General features: G+C 43.0%; 32 non-coding genes across 32 annotated transcripts; all 32 read left to right on the top strand.

The window, feature by feature from the left end:
- The first annotated feature begins 111 nt into the window (after window positions 1-111).
- Window positions 112-222, top strand: trnal-caa. Its single transcript has 2 exons — window positions 112-149; window positions 177-222. It is a non-coding gene; the product is annotated as a tRNA-Leu (tRNA).
- Window positions 223-491: 269 nt separating this feature from the next.
- Window positions 492-564, top strand: trnak-uuu. Its single transcript has one exon. It is a non-coding gene; the product is annotated as a tRNA-Lys (tRNA).
- A 263-nt stretch (window positions 565-827) lies between these two features.
- trnak-cuu lies at window positions 828-900 on the top strand. Its single transcript has one exon. It is a non-coding gene; the product is annotated as a tRNA-Lys (tRNA).
- Window positions 901-1,554: 654 nt separating this feature from the next.
- Window positions 1,555-1,627, top strand: trnai-uau. Its single transcript has one exon. It is a non-coding gene; the product is annotated as a tRNA-Ile (tRNA).
- Window positions 1,628-1,894: 267 nt separating this feature from the next.
- trnak-cuu lies at window positions 1,895-1,967 on the top strand. Its single transcript has one exon. It is a non-coding gene; the product is annotated as a tRNA-Lys (tRNA).
- Window positions 1,968-2,243: 276 nt separating this feature from the next.
- On the top strand, window positions 2,244-2,354 carry trnal-caa. Its single transcript has 2 exons — window positions 2,244-2,281; window positions 2,309-2,354. It is a non-coding gene; the product is annotated as a tRNA-Leu (tRNA).
- Window positions 2,355-2,624: 270 nt separating this feature from the next.
- On the top strand, window positions 2,625-2,697 carry trnak-uuu. The gene has a single exon. It is a non-coding gene; the product is annotated as a tRNA-Lys (tRNA).
- A 266-nt stretch (window positions 2,698-2,963) lies between these two features.
- On the top strand, window positions 2,964-3,036 carry trnak-cuu. The gene has a single exon. It is a non-coding gene; the product is annotated as a tRNA-Lys (tRNA).
- Window positions 3,037-3,690: 654 nt separating this feature from the next.
- On the top strand, window positions 3,691-3,763 carry trnak-uuu. The gene has a single exon. It is a non-coding gene; the product is annotated as a tRNA-Lys (tRNA).
- A 266-nt stretch (window positions 3,764-4,029) lies between these two features.
- trnak-cuu lies at window positions 4,030-4,100 on the top strand. Its single transcript has one exon. It is a non-coding gene; the product is annotated as a tRNA-Lys (tRNA).
- A 649-nt stretch (window positions 4,101-4,749) lies between these two features.
- Window positions 4,750-4,822, top strand: trnak-uuu. Its single transcript has one exon. It is a non-coding gene; the product is annotated as a tRNA-Lys (tRNA).
- A 262-nt stretch (window positions 4,823-5,084) lies between these two features.
- trnak-cuu lies at window positions 5,085-5,153 on the top strand. Its single transcript has one exon. It is a non-coding gene; the product is annotated as a tRNA-Lys (tRNA).
- A 655-nt stretch (window positions 5,154-5,808) lies between these two features.
- On the top strand, window positions 5,809-5,881 carry trnak-uuu. Its single transcript has one exon. It is a non-coding gene; the product is annotated as a tRNA-Lys (tRNA).
- Window positions 5,882-6,147: 266 nt separating this feature from the next.
- trnak-cuu lies at window positions 6,148-6,220 on the top strand. Its single transcript has one exon. It is a non-coding gene; the product is annotated as a tRNA-Lys (tRNA).
- A 279-nt stretch (window positions 6,221-6,499) lies between these two features.
- On the top strand, window positions 6,500-6,610 carry trnal-caa. The gene is made up of 2 exons: window positions 6,500-6,537; window positions 6,565-6,610. It is a non-coding gene; the product is annotated as a tRNA-Leu (tRNA).
- Window positions 6,611-6,880: 270 nt separating this feature from the next.
- On the top strand, window positions 6,881-6,953 carry trnak-uuu. The gene has a single exon. It is a non-coding gene; the product is annotated as a tRNA-Lys (tRNA).
- Window positions 6,954-7,219: 266 nt separating this feature from the next.
- Window positions 7,220-7,292, top strand: trnak-cuu. Its single transcript has one exon. It is a non-coding gene; the product is annotated as a tRNA-Lys (tRNA).
- A 279-nt stretch (window positions 7,293-7,571) lies between these two features.
- Window positions 7,572-7,682, top strand: trnal-caa. Its single transcript has 2 exons — window positions 7,572-7,609; window positions 7,637-7,682. It is a non-coding gene; the product is annotated as a tRNA-Leu (tRNA).
- A 270-nt stretch (window positions 7,683-7,952) lies between these two features.
- On the top strand, window positions 7,953-8,025 carry trnak-uuu. The gene has a single exon. It is a non-coding gene; the product is annotated as a tRNA-Lys (tRNA).
- A 607-nt stretch (window positions 8,026-8,632) lies between these two features.
- Window positions 8,633-8,743, top strand: trnal-caa. Its single transcript has 2 exons — window positions 8,633-8,670; window positions 8,698-8,743. It is a non-coding gene; the product is annotated as a tRNA-Leu (tRNA).
- A 270-nt stretch (window positions 8,744-9,013) lies between these two features.
- Window positions 9,014-9,086, top strand: trnak-uuu. The gene has a single exon. It is a non-coding gene; the product is annotated as a tRNA-Lys (tRNA).
- A 266-nt stretch (window positions 9,087-9,352) lies between these two features.
- On the top strand, window positions 9,353-9,425 carry trnak-cuu. Its single transcript has one exon. It is a non-coding gene; the product is annotated as a tRNA-Lys (tRNA).
- Window positions 9,426-9,704: 279 nt separating this feature from the next.
- trnal-caa lies at window positions 9,705-9,815 on the top strand. Its single transcript has 2 exons — window positions 9,705-9,742; window positions 9,770-9,815. It is a non-coding gene; the product is annotated as a tRNA-Leu (tRNA).
- A 269-nt stretch (window positions 9,816-10,084) lies between these two features.
- Window positions 10,085-10,157, top strand: trnak-uuu. The gene has a single exon. It is a non-coding gene; the product is annotated as a tRNA-Lys (tRNA).
- A 265-nt stretch (window positions 10,158-10,422) lies between these two features.
- Window positions 10,423-10,495, top strand: trnak-cuu. The gene has a single exon. It is a non-coding gene; the product is annotated as a tRNA-Lys (tRNA).
- A 279-nt stretch (window positions 10,496-10,774) lies between these two features.
- On the top strand, window positions 10,775-10,885 carry trnal-caa. The gene is made up of 2 exons: window positions 10,775-10,812; window positions 10,840-10,885. It is a non-coding gene; the product is annotated as a tRNA-Leu (tRNA).
- Window positions 10,886-11,155: 270 nt separating this feature from the next.
- On the top strand, window positions 11,156-11,228 carry trnak-uuu. The gene has a single exon. It is a non-coding gene; the product is annotated as a tRNA-Lys (tRNA).
- A 267-nt stretch (window positions 11,229-11,495) lies between these two features.
- On the top strand, window positions 11,496-11,572 carry trnak-uuu. Its single transcript has one exon. It is a non-coding gene; the product is annotated as a tRNA-Lys (tRNA).
- A 279-nt stretch (window positions 11,573-11,851) lies between these two features.
- trnal-caa lies at window positions 11,852-11,959 on the top strand. The gene is made up of 2 exons: window positions 11,852-11,887; window positions 11,914-11,959. It is a non-coding gene; the product is annotated as a tRNA-Leu (tRNA).
- Window positions 11,960-12,229: 270 nt separating this feature from the next.
- On the top strand, window positions 12,230-12,302 carry trnak-uuu. Its single transcript has one exon. It is a non-coding gene; the product is annotated as a tRNA-Lys (tRNA).
- Window positions 12,303-12,568: 266 nt separating this feature from the next.
- trnak-cuu lies at window positions 12,569-12,641 on the top strand. Its single transcript has one exon. It is a non-coding gene; the product is annotated as a tRNA-Lys (tRNA).
- Window positions 12,642-13,296: 655 nt separating this feature from the next.
- On the top strand, window positions 13,297-13,369 carry trnak-uuu. Its single transcript has one exon. It is a non-coding gene; the product is annotated as a tRNA-Lys (tRNA).
- Window positions 13,370-13,384: the final 15 nt, after the last annotated feature.

The raw sequence follows: 13,384 nt of genomic DNA, 5'->3' as shown, positions 1-13,384 counted from the left end.
CCTTTGGCCAAACATATCATCAGTGTTTGGTCTAAGTCCTGCAAGTACATTGAACAAGCCCTGAAGATTAGGCCCAGTGACTTTGTACCTTCTAAGCGTACAGCACGACAGGTCAGGATGGCCGAGCGGTCGAAGGCGCCAGACTCAAGGCTTAGCCCCTTACTTCCTGGAGAGGTTTCTGGTCTCCTGATGGAGGCGTGGGTTCGAATCCCACTCCTGACAATATTTATGTGAGAGATCTCTAGAACAAATTCCTTTGTGTGCAAGATTATGTTTTTTGTACATGCGGTAGCTATTTAGATTCTGCCTTCCACATGCACATGACAGACTGGGCACAAGATTCTTTTTTGGTCTGACAGTATTTTATATTTCACGTAAGACCAGTCATGGAAAATTGATGCAGATTGCCGATCAAAACCGCCTATGCAGATGTAGCTCCAGAATAAACTTTGACTCCATTGGTGATGGTGAATGAAGAGTTTCCCACAGAAGCCCGTCTAGCTCAGTTGGTAGAGCATGAGACTTTTAATCTCAGGGTCGTGGGTTCGAGTCCCACGGTGGGCGATTCTACTTAGACTTACTTTGTGTTCTTAATGGCTTTAGTTAGCCCAGTTCTTCTTGAAATGTAATATCTGCCATCAGTGGTTGTAATTCAAGCAGTCTTGTTTAAACACTTGGTTTTATGTAGAAATTCAATTGACAGAGGTCTACAAGTACTCATAGCCCGTTGGCCATAAACATTAGCAGTGTTTTGTAGTTGTATATTACAAGCAAGGAAATCAACTTTGTTTCCATTGTCACGTGCCACTGAAGAAGTTTGTAAGCAAGCCCGGCTAGCTCAGTCGGTAGAGCATGAGACTCTTAATCTCAGGGTCGTGGGTTCGAGCCCCACGTTGGGTGTTTGTGATTTGAATTACTCTTTGTTTTTCATGTGTTTAAGAACATAAACATTTCAGCTCTTTTTGAAATGTGCCCTCTGCCATTGGCGGTGGTAATTCAAGCAATTTTGTTTAAACAATTGCTGTCGTGTTTAAAATCAATTGATAGAGGTCTACATGTACTCATAGCCCTTTGGCCAAACATATCATCAGTGTTTGGTCTAAGTCCTGCAAGTACATTGAACAAGCCCTGAAGATTAGGCACAGTGACTTTGTACCTTCTAAGCGTACAGCACGACAGGTCAGGATGGCCGAGCGGTCGGCGCCAGACTCAAGCAGCCCCTTACTTCCTGGAGAGGTTTCTGGTCTCCTGATGGAGGCGTGGGTTCGAATCCCACTCCTGACAATATTTATGTGAGAGATCTCTAGAACAAATTCCTTTGTGTGCAAGATTATGTTTTTTTGTACATGCGGTAGCTATTTAGATTCTGCCTTCCACATGCACATGACAGACTGGGCACAAGATTCTTTTTTGGTCTGACAGTATTTTATATTTCACGTAAGACCAGTCATGGAAAATTGATGCAGATTGCCGATCAAAACCGCCTATGCAGATGTAGCTCCAGAATAAACTTTGACTCCATTGGTGATGGTGAATGAAGAGTTTCTTACAGAAGCCCGTCTAGCTCAGTCGGTAGAGCATGAGACTTATAATCTCAGGGCCGTGGGTCAGACTCCCACGGTGGGCGATTCTACTTAGACTTACTTTGTGTTCTTAATGGCTTTAGTTAGCCCAGTTCTTCTTGAAATGTAATATCTGCCATCAGTGGTTGTAATTCAAGCAGTCTTGTTTAAACACTTGGTTTTATGTAGAAATTCAATTGACAGAGGTCTACAAGTACTCATAGCCCGTTGGCCATAAAACATTAGCAGTGTTTTGTCGTAGTTGTATATTACAAGCAAGGAAATCAACTTTGTTTCCATTGTCACGTGCCACTGAAGAAGTTTGTCAGCAAGCCCGGCTAGCTCAGTCGGTAGAGCATGAGACTCTTAATCTCAGGGTCGTGGGTTCGAGCCCCACGTTTGGTGTTTGTGATTTGAATTACTCTTTGTTCTTCATGTGTTTAAGAACATAAACATTTCAGCTCTTTTTGAAATGTGCCCTCTGCCATTAGTGGTAATTCAAGCAATTTTGTTTAAACAATTGCTGTCGTGTTTAAAATCAGTTGATAGAGGTCTTCATGTACTCATAGCCCTTTGGCCAAACATATCATCAGTGTTTGGTCTAAGTCCTGCAAGTACATTGAACAAGCCCTGAAGATTAGGCCCAGTGACTTTGTACCTTCTAAGCGTACAGCACGACAGGTCAGGATGGCCGAGCGGTCGAAGGCGCCAGACTCAAGGCTTAGCCCCTTACTTCCTGGAGAGGTTTCTGGTCTCCTGATGGAGGCGTGGGTTCGAATCCCACTCCTGACAATATTTATGTGAGAGATCTCTAGAACAAATTCCTTTGTGTGCAAGATTATGTTTTTTTGTACATGCGGTAGCTATTTAGATTCTGCCTTCCACATGCACATGACAGACTGGGCACAAGATTCTTTTTTGGTCTGACAGTATTTTATATTTCACGTAAGACCAGTCATGGAAAATTGATGCAGATTGCCGATCAAAACCGCCTATGCAGATGTAGCTCCAGAATAAACTTTGACTCCATTGGTGATGGTGAATGAAGAGTTTCTCACAGAAGCCCGTCTAGCTCAGTTGGTAGAGCATGAGACTTTTAATCTCAGGGTCGTGGGTTCGAGTCCCACGGTGGGCATTTCTACTTAGACTTACTTTGTGTTCTTAATGGCTTTAGTTAGCCCAGTTCTTCTTGAAATGTAATATCTGCCATCAGTGGTTGTAATTCAAGCAGTCTTGTTTAAACACTTGGTTTTATGTAGAAATTCAATTGACAGAGGTCTACAAGTACTCATAGCCCGTTGGCCATAAACATTAGCAGTGTTTTGTCGTAGTTGTATATTACAAGCAAGGAAATCAACTTTGTTTCCATTGTCACGTGCCACTGAAGAAGTTTGTCAGCAAGCCCGGCTAGCTCAGTCGGTAGAGCATGAGACTCTTAATCTCAGGGTCGTGGGTTCGAGCCCCACGTTGGGCGTTTGTGATTTGAATTACTCTTTGTTCTTCATGTGTTTAAGAACATAAACATTTCAGCTCTTTTTGAAATGTGCCCTCTGCCATTGGCGGTGGTAATTCAAGCAATTTTGTTTAAACAATTGCTGTCGTGTTTAAAATCAGTTGATAGAGGTCTTCATGTACTCATAGCCCTTTGGCCAAACATATCATCAGTGTTTGGTCTAAGTCCTGCAAGTACATTGAACAAGCCCTGAAGATTAGGCCCAGTGACTTTGTACCTTCTAAGCGTACAGCACGACAGGTCAGGATGGCCGAGGTCGGGCGCCAGACTCAAGGCTTAGCCCCTTACTTCCTGGAGAGGTTTCTGGTCTCCTGATGGGCGTGGGTTCGAATCCCACTCCTGACAATATTTATGTGAGAGATCTCTAGAACAAATTCCTTTGTGTGCAAGATTATGTTTTTTTGTACATGCGGTAGCTATTTAGATTCTGCCTTCCACATGCACATGACAGACTGGGCACAAGATTCTTTTTTGGTCTGACAGTATTTTATATTTCACGTAAGACCAGTCATGGAAAATTGATGCAGATTGCCGATCAAAACCGCCTATGCAGATGTAGCTCCAGAATAAACTTTGACTCCATTGGTGATGGTGAATGAAGAGTTTCTTACAGAAGCCCGTCTAGCTCAGTTGGTAGAGCATGAGACTTTTAATCTCAGGGTCGTGGGTTCGAGTCCCACGGTGGGCGATTCTACTTAGACTTACTTTGTGTTCTTAATGGCTTTAGTTAGCCCAGTTCTTCTTGAAATGTAATATCTGCCATCAGTGGTTGTAATTCAAGCAGTCTTGTTTAAACACTTGGTTTTATGTAGAAATTCAATTGACAGAGGTCTACAAGTACTCATAGCCCGTTGGCCATAAACATTAGCAGTGTTTTGTCGTAGTTGTATATTACAAGCAAGGAAATCAACTTTGTTTCCATTGTCACGTGCCACTGAAGAAGTTTGTCAGCAAGCCCGCTAGCTCAGTCGGTAGAGCATGAGACTCTTAATCTCAGGGTCGTGGGTTCGAGCCCACGTTGGGTGTTTGTGATTTGAATTACTTTTGTTCTTCATGTGTTTAAGAACATAAACATTTCAGCTCTTTTTGAAATGTGCCCTGCCATTGGCGGTGGTAATTCAAGCAATTTTGTTTAAACAATTGCTGTCGTGTTTAAAATCAGTTGATAGAGGTCTTCATGTACTCATAGCCCTTTGGCCAAACATATCATCAGTGTTTGGTCTAAGTCCTGCAAGTACATTGAACAAGCCCTGAAGATTAGGCCCAGTGACTTTGTACCTTCTAAGCGTACAGCACGACAGGTCAGGATGGCCGAGCGGGTCGCAGACTCAAGGCTTAGCCTTTACTTCCTGGAGAGGTTTCTGGTCTCTGATGGAGGCGTGGGTTCGAATCCCACACCTGACAATATTTATGTGAGAGATCTCTAGAACAAATTCCTTTGTGTGCAAGATTATGTTTTTTTGTACATGCGGTAGCTATTTAGATTCTGCCTTCCACATGCACATGACAGACTGGGCACAAGATTCTTTTTTGGTCTGACAGTATTTTATATTTCACGTAAGACCAGTCATGGAAAATTGATGCAGATTGCCGATCAAAACCGCCTATGCAGATGTAGCTCCAGAATAAACTTTGACTCCATTGGTGATGGTGAATGAAGAGTTTCTTACAGAAGCCCGTCTAGCTCAGTTGGTAGAGCATGAGACTTTTAATCTCAGGGTCGTGGGTTCGAGTCCCACGGTGGGCGATTCTACTTAGACTTACTTTGTGTTCTTAATGGCTTTAGTTAGCCCAGTTCTTCTTGAAATGTAATATCTGCCATCAGTGGTTGTAATTCAAGCAGTCTTGTTTAAACACTTGGTTTTATGTAGAAATTCAATTGACAGAGGTCTACAAGTACTCATAGCCGTTGGCCATAAACATTAGCAGTGTTTTGTAGTTGTATATTACAAGCAAGGAAATCAACTTTGTTTCCATTGTCACGTGCCACTGAAGAAGTTTGTCAGCAAGCCCGGCTAGCTCAGTCGGTAGAGCATGAGACTCTTAATCTCAGGTGGGTTCGAGCCCCACGTTGGGTGTTTGTGATTTGAATTACTCTTTGTTCTTCATGTGTTTAAGAACATAAACATTTCAGCTCTTTTTGAAATGTGCCCTCTGCCATTGGCGGTGGTAATTCAAGCAATTTTGTTTAAACAATTGCTGTCGTGTTTAAAATCAGTTGATAGAGGTCTTCATGTACTCATAGCCCTTTGGCCAAACATATCATCAGTGTTTGGTCTAAGTCCTGCAAGTACATTGAACAAGCCCTGAAGATTAGGCCCAGTGACTTTGTACCTTCTAAGCGTACAACACGACAGGTCAGGATGGCCGAGCGGTGAGCGCCAGACTCAAGGCAGCCCCTTACTTCCTGGAGAGGTTTCTGGTCTCCTGATGGAGGCGTGGGTTCGAATCCCACTCCTGACAATATTTATGTGAGAGATCTCTAGAACAAATTCCTTTGTGTGCAAGATTATGTTTTTTTGTACATGCGGTAGCTATTTAGATTCTGCCTTCCACATGCACATGACAGACTGGGCACAAGATTCTTTTTTGGTCTGACAGTATTTTATATTTCACGTAAGACCAGTCATGGAAAATTGATGCAGATTGCCGATCAAAACCGCCTATGCAGATGTAGCTCCAGAATAAACTTTGACTCCATTGGTGATGGTGAATGAAGAGTTTCTCACAGAAGCCCGTCTAGCTCAGTTGGTAGAGCATGAGACTTTTAATCTCAGGGTCGTGGGTTCGAGTCCCACGGTGGGCGATTCTACTTAGACTTACTTTGTGTTCTTAATGGCTTTAGTTAGCCCAGTTCTTCTTGAAATGTAATATCTGCCATCAGTGGTTGTAATTCAATCAGTCTTGTTTAAACACTTGGTTTTATGTAGAAATTCAATTGACAGAGGTCTACAAGTACACATAGCCCGTTGGCCATAAACATTAGCAGTTTTTTGTCGTAGTTGTATATTACAAGCAAGGAAATCAACTTTGTTTCCGTTGTCACGTGCCACTGAATAAGTTTGTAAGCAAGCCCGGCTAGCTCAGTCGGTAGAGCATGAGACTCTTAATCTCAGGGTCGTGGGTTCGAGCCCCACGTTGGGCGTTTGTGATTTGAATTACTCTTTGTTCTTCATGTGTTTAAGAACATAAACATTTCAGCTCTTTTTGAAATGTGCCCTCTGCCATTGGCGGTGGTAATTCAAGCAATTTTGTTTAAACAATTGCTGTCGTGTTTAAAATCAGTTGATAGAGGTCTACATGTACTCATAGCCCTTTGGCCAAACATATCATCAGTGTTTGGTCTAAGTCCTGCAAGTACATTGAACAAGCCCTGAAGATTAGGCCCAGTGACTTTGTACCTTCTAAGCGTACAGCACGACAGGTCAGGATGGCCGAGCGGTCGAAGGCGCCAGACTCAAGGCTTAGCCCCTTACTTCCTGGAGAGGTTTCTGGTCTCCTGATGGAGGCGTGGGTTCGAATCCCACTCCTGACAATATTTATGTGAGAGATCTCTAGAACAAATTCCTTGGTGTGCAAGATTATGTTTTTTTGTACATGCGGTAGCTATTTAGATTCTGCCTTCCACATGCACATGACAGACTGGGCACAAGATTCTTTTTTGGTCTGACAGTATTTTATATTTCACGTAAGACCAGTCATGGAAAATTGCTGCAGATTGCCGATCAAAACCGCCTATGCAGATGTAGCTCCAGAATAAACTTTGACTCCATTGGTGATGGTGAATGAAGAGTTTCCCACAGAAGCCCGTCTAGCTCAGTTGGTAGAGCATGAGACTTTTAATCTCAGGGTCGTGGGTTCGAGTCCCACGGTGGGCATTTCTACTTAGACTTACTTTGTGTTCTTAATGGCTTTAGTTAGCCCAGTTCTTCTTGAAATGTAATATCTGCCATCAGTGGTTGTAATTCAAGCAGTCTTGTTTAAACACTTGGTTTTATGTAGAAATTCAATTGACAGAGGTCTACAAGTACACAGAGCCCGTTGGCCATAAACATTAGCAGTGTTTTGTCATAGTTGTATATTACAAGCAAGGAAATCAACTTTGTTTCCATTGTCACGTGCCACTGAAGAAGTTTGTAAGCAAGCCCGGCTAGCTCAGTCGGTAGAGCATGAGACTCTTAATCTCAGGGTCGTGGGTTCGAGCCCCACGTTGGGCGTTTGTGATTTGAATTACTCTTTGTTCTTCATGTGTTTAAGAACATAAACATTTCAGCTCTTTTTGAAATGTGCCCTATGCCATTGGCGGTGGTAATTCAAGCAATTTTGTTTAAACAATTGCTGTCGTGTTTAAAATCAGTTGATAGAGGTCTACATGTACTCATAGCCCTTTGGCCAAACATATCATCAGTGTTTGGTCTAAGTCCTGCAAGTACATTGAACAAGCCCTGAAGATTAGGCCCAGTGACTTTGTACCTTCTAAGCGTACAGCACGACAGGTCAGGATGGCCGAGCGGTCGAAGGCGCCAGACTCAAGGCTTAGCCCCTTACTTCCTGGAGAGGTTTCTGGTCTCCTGATGGAGGCGTGGGTTCGAATCCCACTCCTGACAATATTTATGTGAGAGATCTCTAGAACAAATTCCTTGGTGTGCAAGATTATGTTTTTTTGTACATGCGGTAGCTATTTAGATTCTGCCTTCCACATGCACATGACAGACTGGGCACAAGATTCTTTTTTGGTCTGACAGTATTTTATATTTCACGTAAGACCAGTCATGGAAAATTGCTGCAGATTGCCGATCAAAACCGCCTATGCAGATGTAGCTCCAGAATAAACTTTGACTCCATTGGTGATGGTGAATGAAGAGTTTCCCACAGAAGCCCGTCTAGCTCAGTTGGTAGAGCATGAGACTTTTAATCTCAGGGTCGTGGGTTCGAGTCCCACGGTGGGCGATTCTACATAGACTTACTTTGTGTTCTTAATGGCTTTAGTTAGCCCAGTTCTTCTTGAAATGTAATATCTGCCATCAGTGGTTGTAATTCAAGCAGTCTTGTTTAAACACTTGGTTTTATGTAGAAATTCAATTGACAGAGGTCTACAAGTACTCATAGCCCGTTGGCCATAAACATTAGCAGTGTTTTGTCGTAATGTATATTACAAGCAAGGAAATCGACTTTGTTTCCATTGTCACGTGCCACTGAAGAAATTTGTCAGCAAGCCCGGCTAGCTCAGTCGGTAGAGCATGAGACTCTTAATCTCAGGGTCGAGCCCCGTTGGGCGTTTGTGATTTGAATTACTCTTTGTTCTTCATGTGTTTAAGAACATAAACATTTCAGCTCTTTTTGAAATGTGCCCTCTGCCATTGGCGGTGGTAATTCAAGCAATTTTGTTTAAACAATTGCTGTCGTGTTTAAAATCAATTGATAGAGGTCTACATGTACTCATAGCCCTTTGGCCAAACATATCATCAGTGTTTGGTCTAAGTCCTGCAAGTACATTGAACAAGCCCTGAAGATTAGGCCCAGTGACTTTGTACCTTCTAAGCGTACAGCACGACAGGTCAGGATGGCCGAGCGGTCGAAGGCGCCAGACTCAAGGCTTAGCCCCTTACTTCCTGGAGAGGTTTCTGGTCTCCTGATGGAGGCGTGGGTTCGAATCCCACTCCTGACAATATTTATGTGAGAGATCTCTAGAACAAATTCCTTGGTGTGCAAGATTATGTTTTTTTGTACATGCGGTAGCTATTTAGATTCTGCCTTCCACATGCACATGACAGACTGGGCACAAGATTCTTTTTTGGTCTGACAGTATTTTATATTTCACGTAAGACCAGTCATGGAAAATTGATGCAGATTGCCGATCAAAACCGCCTATGCAGTTGTAGCTCCAGAATAAACTTTGACTCCATTGGTGATGGTGAATGAAGAGTTTCTCACAGAAGCCCGTCTAGCTCAGTTGGTAGAGCATGAGACTTTTAATCTCAGGGTCGTGGGTTCGAGTCCCACGGTGGGCGATTCTACTTAGACTTACTTTGTGTTCTTAATGGCTTTAGTTAGCCCAGTTCTTCTTGAAATGTAATATCTGCCATCAGTGGTTGTAATTCAAGCAGTCTTGTTTAAACACTTGGTTTTATGTAGAAATTCAATTGACAGAGGTCTACAAGTACTCATAGCCCGTTGGCCATAAACATTAGCAGTGTTTTGTCGTAGTTGTATATTACAAGCAAGGAAATCAACTTTGTTTCCATTGTCACGTGCCACTGAAGAAGTTTGTCAGCAAGCCCGGCTAGCTCAGTCGGTAGAGCATGAGACTCTTAATCTCAGGGTCGTGGGTTCGAGCCCCACGTTGGGTGTTTGTGATTTGAATTACTCTTTGTTCTTCATGTGTTTAAGAACATAAACATTTCAGCTCTTTTTGAAATGTGCCCTCTGCCATTGGCGGTGGTAATTCAAGCAATTTTGTTTAAACAATTGCTGTCGTGTTTAAAATCAATTGATAGAGGTCTACATGTACTCATAGCCCTTTGGCCAAACATATCATCAGTGTTTGGTCTAAGTCCTGCAAGTACATTGAACAAGCCCTGAAGATTAGGCCCAGTGACTTTGTACCTTCTAAGCGTACAGCACGACAGGTCAGGATGGCCGAGCGGTCGAAGGCGCCAGACTCAAGGCTTAGCCCCTTACTTCCTGGAGAGGTTTCTGGTCTCATGATGGAGGCGTGGGTTCGAATCCCACTCCTGACAATATTTATGTGAGAGATCTCTAGAACAAATTCCTTGGTGTGCAAGATTATGTTTTTTTGTACATGTGGTAGCTATTTAGATTCTGCCTTCCACATGCACATGACAGACTGGGCACAAGATTCTTTTTTGGTCTGACAGTATTTTATATTTCACGTAAGACCAGTCATGGAAAATTGCTGCAGATTGCCGATCAAAACCGCCTATGCAGATGTAGCTCCAGAATAACTTTGACTCCATTGGTGATGGTGAATGAAGAGTTTCCCACAGAAGCCCGTCTAGCTCAGTTGGTAGAGCATGAGACTTTTAATCTCAGGGTCGTGGGTTCGAGTCCCACGGTGGGCGATTCTACATAGACTTACTTTGTGTTCTTAATGGCTTTAGTTAGCCCAGTTCTTCTTGAAATGTAATATCTGCCATCAGTGGTTGTAATTCAAGCAGTCTTGTTTAAACACTTGGTTTTATGTAGAAATTCAATTGACAGAGGTCTACAAGTACACAGAGCCCGTTGGCCATAAACATTAGCAGTGTTTTGTCGTAATGTATATTACAAGCAAGGAAATCGACTTTGTTTCCATTGTCACGTGCCACTGAAGAAATTTGTCAGCAAGCCCGGCTAGCTCAGTCGGTAGAGCATGAGACTCTTAATCTCAGGGTCGTGGGTTCGAGCCCCACGTTGGGCGTTTGTGATTTGAATTACTCTTTGTTCTTCATGTGTTTAAGAACATAAACATTTCAGCTCTTTTTGAAATGTGCCCTCTGCCATTGGCGGTGGTAATTCAAGCAATTTTGTTTAAACAATTGCTGTCGTGTTTAAAATCAGTTGATAGAGGTCTACATGTACTCATAGCCCTTTGGCCAAACATATCATCAGTGTTTGGTCTAAGTCCTGCAAGTACATTGAACAAGCCCTGAAGATTAGGCCCAGTGACTTTGTACCTTCTAAGCGTACAGCACGACAGGTCAGGATGGCCGAGCGGTCGAAGGCGCCAGACTCAAGGCTTAGCCCCTTACTTCCTGGAGAGGTTTCTGGTCTCCTGATGGAGGCGTGGGTTCGAATCCCACTCCTGACAATATTTATGTGAGAGATCTCTAGAACAAATTCCTTGGTGTGCAAGATTATGTTTTTTTGTACATGCGGTAGCTATTTAGATTCTGCCTTCCACATGCACATGACAGACTGGGCACAAGATTCTTTTTTGGTCTGACAGTATTTTATATTTCACGTAAGACCAGTCATGGAAAATTGATGCAGATTGCCGATCAAAACCGCCTATGCAGATGTAGCTCCAGAATAAACTTTGATTCCATTGGTGATGGTGAATGAAGAGTTTCCCACAGAAGCCCGTCTAGCTCAGTTGGTAGAGCATGAGACTTTTAATCTCAGGGTCGTGGGTTCGAGTCCCACGGTGGGCATTTCTACTTAGACTTACTTTGTGTTCTTAATGGCTTTAGTTAGCCCAGTTCTTCTTGAAATGTAATATCTGCCATCAGTGGTTGTAATTCAAGCAGTCTTGTTTAAACACTTGGTTTTATGTAGAAATTCAATTGACAGAGGTCTACAAGTACTCATAGCCCGTTGGCCATAAAACATTAGCAGTGTTTTGTCGTAGTTGTATATTACAAGCAAGGAAATCAACTTTGTTTCCATTGTCACGTGCCACTGAAGAAGTTTGTCAGCAAGCCCGGCTAGCTCAGTCAGTTGGTAGAGCATGAGACTTTTAATCTCAGGGTCGTGGGTTCGAGCCCCACGTTGGGCGTTTGTGATTTGAATTACTCTTTGTTCTTCATGTGTTTAAGAACATAAACATTTCAGCTCTTTTTGAAATGTGCCCTCTGCCATTGGCGGTGGTAATTCAAGCAATTTTGTTTAAACAATTGCTGTCGTGTTTAAAATCAATTGATAGAGGTCTACATGTACTCATAGCCCTTTGGCCAAACATATCATCAGTGTTTGGTCTAAGTCCTGCAAGTACATTGAACAAGCCCTGAAGATTAGGCCCAGTGACTTTGTACCTTCTAAGAGTACAGCACGACAGGTCAGGATGGCGAGCGGTCAAGGCGCCAGACTCAAGGCTTAGCCCTTACTTCCTGGAGAGGTTTCTGGTCTCCTGATGGAGGCGTGGGTTCGAATCCCACTCCTGACAATATTTATGTGAGAGATCTCTAGAACAAATTCCTTGGTGTGCAAGATTATGTTTTTTTGTACATGCGGTAGCTATTTAGATTCTGCCTTCCACATGCACATGACAGACTGGGCACAAGATTCTTTTTTGGTCTGACAGTATTTTATATTTCACGTAAGACCAGTCATGGAAAATTGATGCAGATTGCCGATCAAAACCGCCTATGCAGATGTAGCTCCAGAATAAACTTTGATTCCATTGGTGATGGTGAATGAAGAGTTTCCCACAGAAGCCCGTCTAGCTCAGTTGGTAGAGCATGAGACTTTTAATCTCAGGGTCGTGGGTTCGAGTCCCACGGTGGGCATTTCTACTTAGACTTACTTTGTGTTCTTAATGGCTTTAGTTAGCCCAGTTCTTCTTGAAATGTAATATCTGCCATCAGTGGTTGTAATTCAAGCAGTCTTGTTTAAACACTTGGTTTTATGTAGAAATTCAATTGACAGAGGTCTACAAGTACTCATAGCCCGTTGGCCATAAACATTAGCAGTGTTTTGTTGTAGTTGTATATTACAAGCAAGGAAATCGACTTTGTTTCCATTGTCACGTGCCACTGAAGAAATTTGTCAGCAAGCCCGGCTAGCTCAGTCGGTAGAGCATGAGACTCTTAATCTCAGGGTCGTGGGTTCGAGCCCCACGTTGGGCGTTTGTGATTTGAATTACTCTTTGTTCTTCATGTGTTTAAGAACATAAACATTTCAGCTCTTTTTGAAATGTGCCCTCTGCCATTGGCGGTGGTAATTCAAGCAATTTTGTTTAAACAATTGCTGTCGTGTTTAAAATCAATTGATAGAGGTCTACATGTACTCATAGCCCTTTGGCCAAACATATCATCAGTGTTTGGTCTAAGTCCTGCAAGTACATTGAACAAGCCCTGAAGATTAGGCCCAGTGACTTTGTACCTTCTAAGCGTACAGCACGACAGGTCAGGATGGCCGAGCGGTCGGCGCCAGACTCAAGGCTTAGCCCTTACTTCCTGGAGAGGTTTCTGGTCTCCTGATGGAGGCGTGGGTTGAATCCCACTCCTGACAATATTTATGTGAGAGATCTCTAGAACAAATTCCTTGGTGTGCAAGATTATGTTTTTTTGTACATGCGGTAGCTATTTAGATTCTGCCTTCCACATGCACATGACAGACTGGGCACAAGATTCTTTTTTGGTCTGACAGTATTTTATATTTCACGTAAGACCAGTCATGGAAAATTGCTGCAGATTGCCGATCAAAACCGCCTATGCAGATGTAGCTCCAGAATAAACTTTGATTCCATTGGTGATGGTGAATGAAGAGTTTCCCACAGAAGCCCGTCTAGCTCAGTTGGTAGAGCATGAGACTTTTAATCTCAGGGTCGTGGGTTCGAGTCCCACGGTGGGCATTTCTACTTAGACTT

The sequence above is a fragment of the Gambusia affinis genome, linkage group LG22 (assembly GCF_019740435.1).
Source record: "Gambusia affinis linkage group LG22, SWU_Gaff_1.0, whole genome shotgun sequence".
NCBI lineage: Eukaryota > Metazoa > Chordata > Actinopteri > Cyprinodontiformes > Poeciliidae > Gambusia > Gambusia affinis.
Note: the sequence above shows the minus strand (reverse complement) of the source record. Positions and strands in the feature narration are given on the sequence as shown.